Source organism: Muntiacus reevesi, chromosome 8 (assembly GCF_963930625.1).
Source record: "Muntiacus reevesi chromosome 8, mMunRee1.1, whole genome shotgun sequence".
In the NCBI taxonomy this organism is placed as follows: Eukaryota; Metazoa; Chordata; class Mammalia; order Artiodactyla; family Cervidae; genus Muntiacus; species Muntiacus reevesi.
In genome coordinates, this window is record NC_089256.1 from 11,241,468 (window position 1) to 11,258,179 (window position 16,712).

Sequence of the window (16,712 nt, forward strand, 5' to 3'; positions counted from 1 at the left end):
TATTAAATTTATTATGTAATGTATTAAATTATTTTAAAATTATCCAAACAGTAAGATGATGTAGAAAAATTAGAAAACACAGATGAGCCAAAAGAAAAATAAATCTGAATAGCCCCCAACTCCAGAGTCAACTACTAGATATACATGCACTGATTAAAAAAATACATATGTCTCCTTCCTACAGTTCAACTATATTTATTCTTCTCTAACTTGATTTTCCTTCTTGAAAATAGATAATAAATTTCCTTACATCAGTACATATGTATCAACTTAATTATATTTAATGACCACATAGTATCACATGGTAAAGATTACAGAAATTTATTTAACCAGGCTTTTCTACTTTGGGCCTTTGATAAATCATGAAATGATAAACAAATGTGTATATACATCTTTGTGTGCTTAATTAAGATTTCCTTAGGATAAGTACTTAGAAGTGAGGTTGCTGAACCAACATGGTAATGAAAGCCAGCACTGTATGCCAGGCACTGGTCCAAGCTTCTTATGAATATTCACTGAACTTCACAGCAACTCTTTGAGGTGGTGATGCTCTTACAGTCATTTAGGGACCAGGGGCTGAGACACAGAGCAGTTAAGAAACCTGCCTTGAATCCTGTCTCCAGTAAGTGGTATGACTGGGATCCAATGGGGCTGGCAAGCCCTGGAGCCCTGGCTTCTCACCGTGTATTTTGGGGAATTTTTGTTACATAAACATGCTCCAGAAAACCTGAGCCACTTGAGTCTAATGTTTGAGATGCTCCTTTTAGCATTTCCTTGCCACCAGGGGGTATCATTCATCTTTAAATGCTTGAACAACGTGATATGTAAAAAATGAAACCTCATCTTTGAAAAAATTTACACTTTTTAGTTTTCTCCTAAGGCAGGATTTTTTTTTTCATTTTCTTATTGATTATTTCTATTTCTTCTTTCATAAATTGCCTGATTGTATTCTTGGTCCTCTTTGGGTCAGTTGATTCAATTTTCCTTGTTGCTTCCTTGCTATCTGTTATGAGAGATGATCCAGGCTCATAGCATACATTTCCTGCCTCAGATTTGAAATTAGTAATTTCTTTGGGGGAATCCTGATTTCTTTTAGAGGAAAATGGTATTTACAGACACAATCTGGGTGCAGCGGGTACTGATTACTACTGGTCTTGTCATTACTTCTAAGCCCTTTCAGTGAACAGAGACAGGAAATAAACAAACAAGAAAAGATAAGTTCATACTGATATTTCCCATTTAAATTTATGACTACAGGATTTTTACTTTATTTCATTGATCTAATATCTATTTGTATCTTTTTTCTTCCACTCTAAAGAGTCTTGGCTCCCAACAGCACATTCTCAGTCTCAGAATAGCAACACCAACTTTATTGTACACAATGTAATAATTGGAAACAGTTTAACATTTATTGCTGTTACATTTTAGAGTTCTGGGGTCCTTAGGGTTTATCCCACTGGGGATGTGCAGTTAAATTACTATGTTTTAAAATCACATCCAATAGTTTCTCTCTGTGGTTATGCTACTGAATGGCTATATAATTTGATTTGCTTCTTCATTGTACTTTTGATTTTTAGAGATTGTATCTTAATTAATTTGCTTCATATAGCTTTTATATATATGTATTGCTAAAAATATTAAAATTGCATATATTATTATATTAAAAGTCTATACATATTGAAAATATTAATCTATTGTCATATTGCTACTATTTGTCTTTTTGTTTATAGGTTCCTTTTCATAGAGAGATTTTTAAAGTTCTTTTATATCTAACTGATGTTTTCCTTTATATCCAACTGATGTATGCCTTTGGTGTCAGAATTAGGCTTTTTTCATTCCAATATTCCAGTTTCAAATATATTTTACTTCTACTACAAAATTTAAAATTTGACTGTTAATATATCTGGACTTTGTGTGTGGAGGATTGATGGCTACAAGCTGTGAGTTAAGGATGTTACCTATTTTTTTTCCCAAAAAATTAGCCAGGGGTTTCACCAACATTCTTTGACAATTTATTCTTTCTTCACTTTAAAAAATATCCCCTTTATCAAATGTAAATTATTGTATGTGCTTACGTCTGTTTTTGGACTTTTTATTTATTCCATTAATCTGACAGTTTTGGCACTAGACTTGTACTGTTCTTAATAAAATTTATCATCTTGCAGGACACAAAATTATTTTTACCTCTCAAAATTTTACTACTGGCTAATTTTCAAAGTTGAAATTATATCAGATTCTTCTAAATGAACAAATAAACATGGATGGCTCAACATGCAGCTTCATGAATCCTAATTACAACTCATTTGAAATCTTAGCAAAGCTCGATCTTGAACCTTAATTGGGTATCTTTTGAATACTTCTAAATAGAGTATTCTGTTTCTCACAATTCTTCCTGGATCTCACATTTCTTCCTAGATTTCCATCAGGCTGATTCTTTGTAGAGGGGAACATAGTCCCTATTAGTGTGGGGCGGCAGTGTGCTGTAGGCTCAGTCAACAAAACGTGATTCAAGATTAACAGCTTTTATTTTGCCGATAACAGAAAGTATGCAACAGTTAACATACTAGCACCATTATTTTATAGAAGATTTTTAATACCAGATGAATGAGATGGGATTAATCTTGGAATAGAAAACTGAACTTCCCAAGAATAGGCCCCTTACAATGACACGCATCCCTCACTTTCACTCACTCATTTTGAGATGTGGTGAACAAAGACTTGGTTATGGACCAGCTCTGGTCCCCAGCCTGGCACTCGGGAAGCACAGTTTGTATCTATGGACCATCCATTTCCTGATTGTATGATTCAACATGAAAGTGAAAATGTAATAAGTTATATCTTCTGACGTAACTTCAATAATGAGTTTAACTTATGCATATAGGGGGCTTCCCTGGTTACTCAGATGGTGAAGAATCTGTCTGCAATGTGGGAGATCTGGGTTTGATCCCTGGGTCAGGAAGATATCCTGGAGAAGGGAATGGCTACCCACTCCAGTATTCTTGCCTGAGAAATCCCATGGACAGAGGAGCCTAGTGGGCTAGTCCATAGGGTCACAAAGAGTTGGACACGACTGAGCGACTAACATGCATGTAGGGATAACAATGACTGGAAGTTTGTAATAGGCTGATGGCTACAACCTGAAGAAGACTTTTTTTTTATCATCTAAAAATCTGAACCTACAATTTAGGAAATAGAAGATGCTTTGATATCATGGCTGGAATCTGATAGTGATGGAAACCTGAGATACACATTAAGACCATTTTCAGTTTTGGAAAATCTAAAGTGAAATGACATAAGTTGATTTATACACTGTTATCAATTCTCAGTTTATAGGGAATTGAAGTAAAGCGGACTCTAAAGTTAACAAAACTTCAGGTGTGATCCTGCGCTTTTTTCTCTACCTGATGTGTGTCCTCTGCCAGCTTGTGAGGGGAGCTACTGAGATCCTTCAAATCCTCTGTGGGAGGAAAGGATGTGGAAAGAACCATTCTGACGCATACAGCCTACTCTATGTCTGTTCTCATGCCTGTGGCTGTTACAAACATTTACACAGCTGACTCGCTGTTGGAGGTAATGGTGCAGGTTCAGCATTAGAATAATAGAAGATAGAGCTGCCAGACACTAGCATTTGCTAAGTTCTTTAGGGAGGAGGATGTGTCGCTGATCCTTGTACCACCTGTTTCTGCAGAGATTAGACACTCGCCATCTGATAAGCTGACAAGGCCGATTCCAAGTCAGTTATTGTGCCAGGAGAGACTTCGTATGCATGTCATGAGGACATACCTAATGACAAGACAAGAGAGAAGAACCATCCTAAGCAAGGAAAGAAACATATTCCCAAAGGACAGAGAGGACTCAGAATAAAGCTCAGAGGGGAGTCAGTGGGAGGACCTGGACCAGGATGAGGTAATGAACTGAACTGTTGCAGCCGCTGCAATAACTGGGCAGTGTCAGGCCTTTGTAGGAATGAAGATGTGCTCCATACTTAACAGAGCCCATCGGTGGCATGGATCAAATGGATGGTCTAAAGTAGAGACCTGCCCTCTGCTCAGTAAGTCTATGATTCTTTTTTTTTTTTTTTTAACATTAGCAGCAATCTAAACTAACCTGAGGGAGAGCTCTATTTATTTATCTTTTAAATTGATTTTTTTTCTTGTAATTTGGTCCTGCCGTGTGACATGTGGGGTCTTAGTTCCCCAACCAGGGGTTGAACCCATGCCCTGTGCAGTGAATGTGCAGAGTCTTAACCAGTGGAAAATGAGGGAAGTCCTGATTCCATGATTTTGATTGTAATCAGAGATCTTATAGAGGAGATCTATGAGAATTTGGGACTGAGAGCTAATCATGAAGGATCCATCGAGCCCCAAGATTCAATTTTCTTTTCTTTGCCATGGTTCAGCACAATAGTCATAGAGAAAGTGCTTTGAGTTCCTGACCAGAAGTGGTATGTAGGCTTAGCAGCTGCTACTGCTTGTTTTATTTTCTGCAAGATCAGCCCACGGGTGCCTACCGTGGCACTGTGGGCCACAGATTGCATGTCTCATGAGGACTGCTCAAGGGCATGTGGACCCCTCTGCAAGAGAAAACCAGGGCTCTTCCATCCTGCACCACCACTTGGATCAGGTGGGCAGGACTTGGCAGATTGTCTTATTCAGCCGGGCAACTGCCTTATCAATAAAAAAGCAAAAATCAAAAATATTTGAAGATAAGTGTAGAGCAGGGACTTGTCGTGCCTTCCTGCTTACCCTGTGTTGCCAAAGCCCAGCAGACAGCCTTGCGTGGAAAAGGCAATCAGTAGATACTGATGGGTTTTCACAACCTGTGTTCTCAAGGAGACTCACTCTCAGGATGTTTCCCCAACCTGGAAGTATCCAACACCAGGGGACAACCCTGCACAGAAAAGTCCTTATGACCTCACTGCTTCCTCAGTTGCCTTCCTGTTTCTCTCATTTTGTTTACAGATACATCTAGTTGATTTGCCTATACCTGCCACATCCAGGCCTCATTCCATCAATCTGTTAGATTAACCCAGTCATAACTGAATCTCAGTCTTGGCTGACATGCCTTTGAGCTGCCGATGAATTGTCCCCTACTTTTCAGGTTTTCCAGCACATACACACACCACCATCTTCACCACCTCCTCCACCATCACCACTATCTTCACCATCACCACCATCTCCATCATCATCACCACTTCCTCTGCCTCTGCCTCCTCACCACCACCACCATCACCTCCACAACCATCAGCACTGTACAATAATTCTGGGGACTATCACTCATCTGTAAACATAGCTTCTACCGTAGACTGAGTGCAAAGAGCCTGAAGCAGGGAACTAGGCAACCCTGATTCAAATCCTGAAAACCACAGACCTGTTTTGTGACCTTGGGAAAGTCATGTAACATTTGTTTTCTCACCTGTGAAGTGAGAGGTTTGGCAGTGATGATCTTCTAGGCTTACAGTATTCTATAATCCCATGAATGCCTTAGGCTTTGGAAATTCACTTTTACCTTTAAAAAGGTTAGTCAATTTACTAATTATAACCTGAAAATCCTTTTGATATTTAAAAGATCCTCTTGCTTTCTCTTTGTTCTTTGAAAATTTAGAGCTGCCTCATTTCATAATGCCTAAAGCTTATATTTATAATCAACATCTATTTCATGGTTCTGAGCCGTTTTTCACATAATTGACTTTCTTTCTTTTTTTTTTTGCTTTGGAATTAGTTCTTTTGTGGTTAATGTATAACAGAAACAAAATGACTTTTAAAAAAGCCCTGTGGGAACTCAGGTTCATAGCTGTGTCACTAGGGGCCCACACATCACGGAGAGAGAACTAGGTCTCAGAAAGGAGAGCAGCCCATTCCGGGAAGAGAGAAGGGAGGAGCTGAGACCAGAGGCAGGTGGTTTAAGGGTGGCCTGGAAGAAGCTAGTAAATGGTAGTCTGGACTCCAGGGGAAGGGATGAACATGTCCAGTGAGACCAGCAGGGGGCAGCAGAGTTGAGCAAACTCTCCCATTCAGCTCAGTTCAGTCGCTCAGTCCTGTCGGACTCTGCGACCCGGTGGACTGCAGCACGCCAGGCTTCCCTGTCCATTACCAACTCCTGAAGCTTACTTAAACTCATGTCCATCAAGTCGGTGATGCCATCCAACCATCTCATCCTCTGTCGTTCCCTTCTCCTCCTGTCTTCAATCTTTCCCAGCATCAAGGTTTTTTGCAATGAGTCAGTTTTTCGCATCAGGTGGCCAAAGTATTGGAGTTTCAGCTTCAACATCAGTCCTTCCAATGAATATTCAGGACTGATTTCCTTTAGGATGGACTGGCTGGATCTCCTTGCTGTCCAAGGGACTCTCAAGAGTCTTCTCCAACACCACAGTACAAAAGCATCAATTCTTCAGTGCTCAGCATTCCTTATGGTTCAATTCTCACATCCATACATGACTACTGGAAAAACCATAGCTTTGACTAGACGGACCTTTGTCAGCAAAGTAATGTCTCTGTTTTATAATATGCTGTCTAGGTTGGTCGTAGCTTTTCTTCCAAGGAGCAAGAGTTTCTGGTTCAGGTCCAGGAACCATTCTTCATGTCTTCATGGCTGCAGTCACCATCTGCAGTGATTTTGGAGACCCCCAAAATAAAGTCTGTCACTGTTTCCAATATTTCCTCATCTGTTTGCCATGAAGTGATGGGACCGGATGCCATGATCTTAGTTTTCTGATTATTGAGTTTTAAGTCAGCTTTGTCACTCTCCTCTTTCACTTTCATCAAGAGGCTCTTTAGTTCTTCTTTGCTTTCGCCATAAGGGTGGTGTCATCTGCGTATCTGAGGTTACTGATATTCCTCCTGACAATCTTGATTCCAGCTTGTGCTTCACCCAGCCTGGCATTTTGCATGATGTACTCTGCATATAAATTAAATAAGCAGGGTGACAATATACAGCCTTGACGTACTCCTTTCCTGATTTGGAAACTGTCTGTTGTTCCATGTTCAGCTCTAACTGTTGCTTCTTGACCTGCACACAGATTTCTCAGGATGCAGGTCAGGAGTTTGCTCAAACTCAAGTCCATTGAGTCAATGATGCCATCGAACCATCTCATCCTGTGTTGTCCCCTTCTCCTCCTGCCTTCAATCTTTGCCAGGGTCAAGGTCTTTTCTAATCAGTTGGCTCTTTGAATCAGATGGTCAAATTATTGGAGCTTCAGCTCTGGGAAGGTGAGAGCCAATGGTGGGTCAGGTGGAATTTCTGTGTTGATGCAGGGCACTCCAGTCCCTCCAGGAAGGAATAAGGCCTTACCTGGTACCCACAGATGGGTAGATTTAGGTACATTTGGATTTCACATGTGAATTCTGAGAGATATGAAATATTTAGGGAGGATACTGTGGCAAAGCATAGGAATTTCTGTTAGTCAAGGGCATGGGTTTGGAGCATCCATGTCTAGTGTGTGGCTGTGTGTGAATGATCACATGATTCCTACTCATCAGCTGCTGCAGGTGAGGTGGCAAATACACTTGGGTTTAATGCGCCCTGATTGTGTTTATATTTCTCATTCTAGATGTGGATTCAGGCATTCCCAATACATTCTTTAGTCATATAGATGGTTGCCAGTTTCCCTGTAGAAGGGGTTTAAGGGTGATGATCTGGTTAGGTGACCAAGGCATTAGAGTCAGTGAAAATAGAAAATAAAAAGATTGCCCTCTCATTCTTAAATTATAGAGTACTTAGGTGTAGAATTTGTTGTTGTTCAGTCACTCATTCATGTCTGACTCTTTACCACCCCATGGACTGCAGCACGCTAGGCTTCTCTTGTCCTCCACTATCTCCCAGAGTTTGCTCAAACTCCTGTCTATTGAGTCGATGACTCCATCCAACCATCTCATCCTCTGTTGTCTGCTTCTCCTCCTGCCCTCAGCCTTCCCCAGCATCATGGTCTTTTCTAATGAGTCTGCTCTTCCCATCAGATGGTCAAAGTATTGGAATTTCAGCTTCAACATCAGTCCTTCCAATGAATATTCAGAGTTGATTTCCTTTAGGATTGACTGGTTTGATCTCCTTGCAGTCACTCTCAAGAATCTTCTCCAGCACTATGATGATTGTTTTCCATCATTACATTAAAGATGTGATTCTACTGTGTTCTAGAAAATCTATTATCACTCTAAATGCCATTGCTTTGTAATCAATGTCTTTTTTTCTTGATTTAAGTTTAAGATCGTCTCTTTAATGCTGCAACTCTACTATTTAATTATGGTGTTTATAAATTTGGATTCATTTTGGAAAGTCTTTCTTGAATTTATTACAATATTGCTTCTATTTGTATTTTGGTTTTTTGGCCATGAGTCATATGAGAGCTTAGCTCCTTGACCAGGGACTGAACCTGCACCCCCTGAATTCGAAGGTGAAGTCTTAACCACTGGACTGCCAGGGAAGTCCCTGGATTCATTTGTTTTTTTCTATCTTTATTAAGACACAGTATGATTTTAAATGAGAGGATTTATATTTTTAAAAACCTTAAAATTTGAAGTATTCCGAATATAAAGATATAAATTGGACTTTATAGAAGCTGATCTAGGATTTTTTTTTTTCTGCATATGGTTAGCTAGTTCCTTCCACAAACAAATAATAGCAGCTGACAGTGATGGAGAATTTATTGTACAATAAGTGCCTTGATGAGAAGTACTATTATTCCCCCATTTTACAGAATGGAGCACTGAGGCCAGGTAGGGTCAAGGTGACATGGCTATACACAGTAGAGGAAGGGTTTAAACGTGGGGCAATATGCTTTAGCAACTACTATTCTTGCTATACTTCCTCTTGATATTAGCCTCAAGTTTTTAAACTTAGTATGTTTATTTTTCTTTTATAAAATGTTTTTTTTATTATATTTGGGGAAGCTGTTAGTGGGCTAATAAAGATTACTTAAAGGGTACAAAAGTCTGCACTCATAACTAGTTTTTCCTGTTCTCACGTTTGAATGTACTTTTCAAAGCATATTTCTGCCCAGCTCTTTCCTCCTCTATCTTAGAAAGATGTATTACTGCCAGGGAACCTCTAACATGTGCAGGACTCTGAGCAAATATTTTTCGTAAAGCTGTCTATGAAACTAAGACAAAGAATTGCAATAATTTAAAATTTAAATTAATTAATTTTAAAGAATTTAAAATCCGTGGACAGGGGCTCATGTGTCACAGTGATTTGTTGTTGGAACACAGAAAAATGGGTGAAGAGGTACTTATCGATTTGTTCATTGTCCAGTTGGTACATGTGAAGACTCTGTGGTGGCCTGGCATCCTCTCATCCTGCTCAGGTCCAAGAACCATTCTTCATGTTCTTTATTGTCAAATGCACCATTCTTGGCTAATTTCATATCCCTCATATTGAGGAAAAGATAGCAATACTGTTAGTGTTCCCATTACTGTGGCTTTTTGTATTGAAGCAGCGTAGTCCCTGGAATTCTCTGATACCTGCAATTTAATGCTTGTAACATGACATCACTGCTTACAATACTACATATGCATCAGTTTAGTTGCTCAGTCGTGTCCGACTCTTTGTGACCCGATGCACTGGAGCATGCCAGGTTTCCCTGTCCATCACCAACTCCCAGAGCTTGCTCAAACTCATGTCCATTGAGTTGGTGATGCCATCTCACTCTCTGTCATCCCCTTCTCCTCCTGCCTTCAATCTTTCCCAGCATCAGGGTCTATCAGGTGGCCAAAGTGTTGGAGTTTTAGCTTCAGCATCAGTCCTTCCAATGGATATTCAGGACTGATTTCCTTGAGGAATGACTAGTTTGATTTCCTTGCAGTCCAAGGGACTCTCAAGAGTCTTCTCCAACACCACAGTTCAAAAGCATCAATTCTTCAGTGCTTAGCTTTCTTTATGGTCCAACTCTCACATCCATACATGACTACTGGAAAAACCATTGCAGTGACTAGATGGACATTTGTCAGCAAAGTAATGTCTCTGCTTTTTAATATGCTGTCTAGGTTGGTCATAGCATTTCTTCCAAGGAGCAGGCATCTTTTAATTTCATGGCTGCAGTCACCATCTGCAGTGATTTTCAGTTCAGTTCAGTTCAGTTCAGTTTCTCAGTTGTGTCTGACTCTTTGCAACCCAATGGACTGCAGCACACCAGGCCTCCCTGTCCATTACCAACTCCCAGAGTTTACCCAAACTCATGTCTATTGAGTTGGTGGTGCCATTCAACCATCTCACCCTCCGTCATCCCCTTCTCCTCCTGCCCTCAATCTTTCCCAGCATCAGGGTCTTTTCCAATGAGTCAGCTCTTCACATCAAGTGGCCAAAATATTAGAGTTTCAGCTTCAACATCAGTCCTTCCAGTGAACACTCAGGACTGATCTCCTTTAAGATGGACTGGTTGGATGTCCTTACAGTCCAAGGGACTCTCAAGAGTCTTCTCCAGCACCACAGTTCAAAAGCAACAATTCTTTGGCACTCAACTTTCTTTATAGTCCAATTCTCACATCCATACATGATCTCTGGTTCCTCTGCCTTTTCTGCATTGATTTTGGAGCCCCCCAAAATAAAATCTGTCACTGTTTCCATTGCTTCCCCATCTATTTGCCATGAAGTGATAGGGCTGGATGCTATGATCTTAGTTTTTTGAATGTTGAGTTTTAAGCCAGCTTTTTCACTCTCCTCTTTCACTTTCATCAAGAGGCTCTTTAGTTCTTCTTTGCTTTCTGCCATAAGGGTGATATCATCTGTGTATCTGAGGTTATTGATATTTTCCTGACAATCTTGATTCCAGGTTGTTCTTCCCCCAGCCCACCATTTTGCATGATGTACTCTGCATATAAATTAAATAAGCAGGGTGACAAAATACAGCCTTGACTATAATTTCCTTCATTACCTCCACCATAGTTTGGTCTCAGATCAAATAACCAGAAGGGAACACAGCCTGGCCCATCAACAGAAAATTGGATTAAAGATTTCCTGAGCATGGCTCTGCCCATCAGAACAAGACCCAGTCTCCCCCACAGTCAGTCTCCTCCATCAGGAAGCTTCCATAAACCTCTTATCCTTATGAAAGGGTGGACAGAATGAAAACAACAATCACAGAAAACTAATCAAACTGATCACATGGACCACAGCCTTGTCTAACTCAATGAAACTATGAGCCATGCCATGTAGGGCCACTCAGGATGGATGGATCATGGTGGAGAGTTCTGAGAAAACATGGTCTGCTGGAGAAGGGAATGGCAATAATGGCAAACCACTTCAGTATTCTTGCCTTGAGAATCCCATAAACAGTATGAAAAGGCAAAAAGATAGGACTCTGAAAGATGAGCTCCCTAGGTCAGTAGGTGCCCAATATGCTACTAGTGAAGAGTGGAGAAAAAACTCCAGAAAGATTGAAGAGACGGAGCCAAAGAGAAAACAATGCCGTGTGGATATGACTGGTGATAGAAGTAAAGGCCAATGCTGTAAAGAGCAATATTGCATAGGAACTAGAATGTTAGGTTCATGAATTAAGGTAAATTGAAAGTGGCCAACAGGAGATGGCAAGAGTGAACATCAACATTTTAGAAATCAGTGAAGTAAAATGGACTGGAATGAGCGAATTTAATTCAGATGACCGTTATATCTACTACGGTGGGCAAGAATCCCTTAGAAGACATGGAGTAGCCCTCATAGTCAACATCTGTATCAGGCTATCTCTGAATCGTGGCTTTCAATGATTCTTTCAAATATTGTCATGCTTCGTGGTGGAGGAGCACAAAAGTCTTACCCAGAGCATATAGGAAAATGACAGCGATAGCTTTCTGATCTTATTGCCTTTACCGTTTGGAATTTTTTTAACCTAAAGGTAGACCACATCTTCTCTTGAAATTTTTAAGCTTGGATCACTTTCTTCCTAGGATGTGATCTCTTTCAATGTTGATAGACAATGTTGTCTGCAGGGAGGATGGGTGAGGGACCTGAGGGGCGAGTGAGAAGTGGAAGGTATGAGCATTGTGAGAGGCATGTCCATCTGTCTTCTACAGCTGAAGACTGAGCAAGAGACGTCAATTAAAGCACCTGCTGATGTTGCAGAGTGGTGATCTGAAGACGTTTTAGAGGCTGTGGGTGAGACCACCCCCAGAGGACCGCTGGATGCGTGGCATAGAGCCCGTGAGGGCTTGGGAGGCCTCCCTGGGCTCCAGCGGTGGGTTCACACAGGATTAGTCACACCTGCTGCTGCCTGATGTTGTAGATCTGAGGTGGAACTGGGCAGAGAACATGGGGGAGTGGGATGGGGTGGCCCTGAGCTTGTTGTGTGGAAAATGTGTCACCCCCAGATCAGTATGTTAGCACCATTTTAAGGGCCCGAGTTTGCATGTCATCACAGAGAAATACTGTACTAGGTAGGAAGGGTGAGCTGCTGACCCAACTCCTGGCCTGGGGACGTGTAGACACACACAGAGCCCTCAGGGGCATCCTCACATCAGGCTAGGGAGTCAGCACCGAGAAGGGGAGGGATGGTGGAGTTCTCTGAGTCCTGGGCCTGGGCCTGGGTCTGAGGCCCCTGGTCAGATGGAGCTGCTGGACCCAGCAGATTCCAGGCCCTGAGGGGGACTTGGAAACTGTCCACAAAGGCACCTGAAGACACAGGCCCCTTGCCTGCCCATGGCTAAGTCATGTACTTCTCCTGCTGGTCTCCTCATGAGAGTGACCACCTCCACACTTGTGACTGCAGAGTCAGCCCCTGGCCTCTGCATACTGGCACAGGAAGGAAGTCAGGCTGAGTTCCAGTTTGGTGGGTGAGGATGGACCCAGATCCTCTAAGTCTTCTCTTTGAAATCATCACTTCTTTTATTATTTGATCTATTAGAGTGAATACTATTGTGAAAAGAAGCATTTATTTTGTTCTTGATGTATAGGCTGAACCTGCAATGAGGAAAGGACAGTCCTTTTATCTGCAGAAGTCAGCCGTAAACTTGGCCTCACAGGGCTCCGTTCCTGGATGGAGGAAATTTTCTTTCTTGCTTCACCTGGAATTCTGCAGTTTCTGAATGTCACCTGTTGCTTATTATGCTCTTATTACAATAAATTAACCTTACAGGTAAGAAGTACCCATCATGCACCGATGCCATGACACTTCTGATGTAAGCTAAATAAGGACAGAAATCCCTCTTCCCCTTTGAAGAATGGAGCTGGGATGAAAATCAGGGAATAAGACCTCCAAACTCCTCCTTCCCCAGTGAAGATTCTGCCCCTTCATTTGCATGTCCCTCATGATCAGCTTGCCAAAGAAACCCAGGAGGGCAGCTCCTCACCTATCTGCCTGCTCTCCCTCTGAGAGTGTATCCTTGCTTTAATAAACTCTCACTTTACTTTCTTAACCTCTCTGCTTTGTCTCCGAATCCTTTTGCAACAGAGAAAGAAACCTTGCATTCACTGGGAACAGAATCAGACATTCGGACTGTCAATCAAAAAAATGCAAACCTAAAAGTTGCAGGTTATGTTTTATTCAGGGACCTTACTGAGGACTAAAGCCTGGGAAGGCAGTCTGTCAGCTCTGATGAATTGTTTTAAAGAGGTAAGAGAGGAGCCTGGATATATAGAAATTTTTGCTAAAAAAAAAAAAATCAAATGTAGTTGAATATTGAAAGATTACTGCTAACCACAAAAGACAGACATCTCAAGTTAATAATAGTGCTTTCTCTATATGTGAAAAGGCAAGAATTTGGGCTCATCGAAATTATTCCTTAGATTTGCATCCTAACTATCTAGGGCCAGGATCCGTTTTTTTTTTCATCCGGAATCCCTTTCATAGAGCATCATTGGAGGAGGCTACAATGGCTGATGGCTTGATGATGGACAGCATTTGTTGTTTACTGGAACATCAGACAACATTTTTTGGTAAGCACTGGGATAGCATCCTGAGATTCTGGGATGCTAACACCTAGGATCACATCCTGGTAAGCCTGGCTGTCTTCTCATGCTTCTTAAGCCCATGGGCAAGTGGTTCTGCCACAAGGTTCTCCAAACAGCCAGGAAACCAAGGCACATCTTCCTGGTCTATCAATTTTATTCAAATATCTGAGGGGATAAAGGTTGAACATTTAAACTAGCTTTAACCCTTAAAACATTACAAGTATAGATACATTGTGGCACAGAATGCAATGAGCAATGAGTCCCTGCCTAGAGCTGTAATTGAGTCTGGGCTCTCCAGGCCTCCCAAGGACAAGTTTCCCAATGCTGAGTTTCTCTATTTTTAAAAACATATTTTAAAAATTGTTTCTTGAGGTATAATTGTTGAAAAAAATTTGCACAACGTGAGTGTTGCAAGTTAAGCTTTATTTGGGGGCAAAATAAGGACTGCAGCCTGGGAGACAGTGTTTCAGATAGCACTGAGAAACTGCTTTGAGGAGGTGAAGGGAGAAGCTAGGATATAAAGGAGTTTTTGCAATAAAAGGCAGGTAGTTGGGAACATCAGAAAATTACTGTTAATTAAAGAAAACCAGATATCCCAAGTTAAGGAATTTAGCACTTTTCTATGTGTGAGAACATTGAAGATTCTGGGCTCACTGAAATTGCTCCTTTGATCGGTACCTCAGCCATCTGGGGCCAGTGTCCTGTACTGTCCCATCCTGAGTTTCCTCAGGGCTCACCTCAGGGAGTGGCTGTAGCCTGATGGCTGCTAGATGGCAGGTATTCTTTCTTTCCTGAGTTCCCTCAGGACTCACCAGCTCACCATCTGTGGTGGCTGCGATCTCTGAGGACTGTGCCATTCTTGTTTACCGATGTGGCAGGAAATATCCCACTTCTGAAATTTGTATAACATAATTGTCACCACTTTAAAGTATACAACTCAGTAGATTTTAGTATATTCACAATGTTGTGCAACCACATCACTACTACCCTCTTTTTGAGGAATTCTTTCATGAAAATGTTTGGGGTGCTGCCTGCCAGCCACTCTGCCTCCAGAGGAGAATTCACAGTGTCAGCGATAGGAGGTAGGTAAAAATTCTTATTTGTTGGGATGGGTTTTGGTGTCACGGGGATGCATTTTCAGTTCCCATCAAGTCCTTCCACTTAGGCAATCGTCTCTATTTGAGAGGCAGCCTGTTCCTTGAGTATTCATGCTGTGCTGTGGATGGATTATCCCTAGAAGAAACAAGGACGAAACCTTTCTGCCGTAGAAATGACTAAATCACAAAGGACTAAACAGCTTAGAAACTGTGAAGACTCCTGAGAATAGTAGGGGCTGGACTTGCTTTTAATCAGGTTTCAATGCAGAGACAGGTGTTCTGTCAATTCCCTTATTCAGGGACACATTTGTTGTGACATTAACAAACAAAATCATCATTCCCTGGAGACCCATGAAAGCCTGATCCAGTGTGAGTCTGTTTTTCTGTAGACATATGCGGTTTGATTCCAGGCAGTTTGGGGTTTCCCAGGTGGCTCAGTGGTAAAGAATCTGCCTGCCGATGCTAGAGACACCAGAGATGTGGGTTCAATCTTGCTCCAGTCTTCTTGCCTGGAGAATCCCATGGACAGAGAAGCCTGGTGGGTTACAGTTCACGGGGTCGCAAAGATCCTGACATGATTGAGCACACACACTCCAGGCAGTTTAAATAATAGCCTTCCTCTCATGGCCCATGGCTATTCCAGGGGGCCAGACCATTCACAAGCAGGCTCTAACAATGGTGGGTCCTCTTGGCATTCCTGCTCAACATCTACCCTGAATAAGGATGTGGGAGTGGGAAATGAGTCTCTGAACTTACCTCTCATTTGGGCTTTTCTCTTCTTACAGACTTTCTGGGGATTCTTGAGACAAATACATGCTTTCTCAAAGCCATATAGCAAAATCCTGTTATCTTGGATTCTAGAATTTATATCCATAAACTTAAGAACTTGGTGTGTAGGAACATGGCTCCTCTTTGAGAAATGGTAATTTGCATAGCTATGAAAGTGTTTTCTATATCTATATTTATAAGAAATGGCAATTTGCATAGCTCTGAAAGACACTGTGTCCCCCTGCCTTTGTGTCTGAGCCTGGGGGCTGGGGGATGTAGGGGGCACATGCTGCCTGAGAGAGGGAAGAGGGAAAGAGAGCTCACGCTGAGGCCCTGACCTGTGGGCCCCCGTGGCCAGCCCCTCTTTGGGAGCCCCCTTGTGCTAGCAGGCGGTCTTCTGGATGTGCCCCTGGGCCTTCCCTGGTGGCTCACAAGGAAAGGAATTCACCTGCCATGTGGGAGACCTGGGTTCTATCCCTGGATTGGAAGATCCCCTGGAAGACGCCATGGCAACCCACTCCAGTATTCTTGCCTGGAGAATCTCCATGAACAGAGGAGCCTGGAGGGTTACAGTCTATGGGGTCACAAAGAGTTGGCCATGACTGAGAGATAAAGCATGTGAAAGTGTTAGTGCTCACTTGTGTCCAGCTCTGTGCATTGCTATGAATAGCAATAATTATTCTTTGTAGTCTAGTTCCATGTGCTAGTTGTTTTTATACATAATATTTTTAATCCTCACAACAACCTTGCAAGGCAGGTGTTAGCCCACGTTGACTGGGCTGCTGAGGCTGAGAGAGGTTAGTAACGGGCTTGATTTTGTACAACTCACTAGCAAATAGTCTGGCTCCAAATTTCCCAGGACTTCTCCTCGACCTTTCCTTTGAGCCTCACTTCTCATTTGGTCCATTGTCTTGGTGCATTGAAACACTATGGACTTTGAGTCTGTTGACTGAAAAAAAAGTCCACACCCTAAAA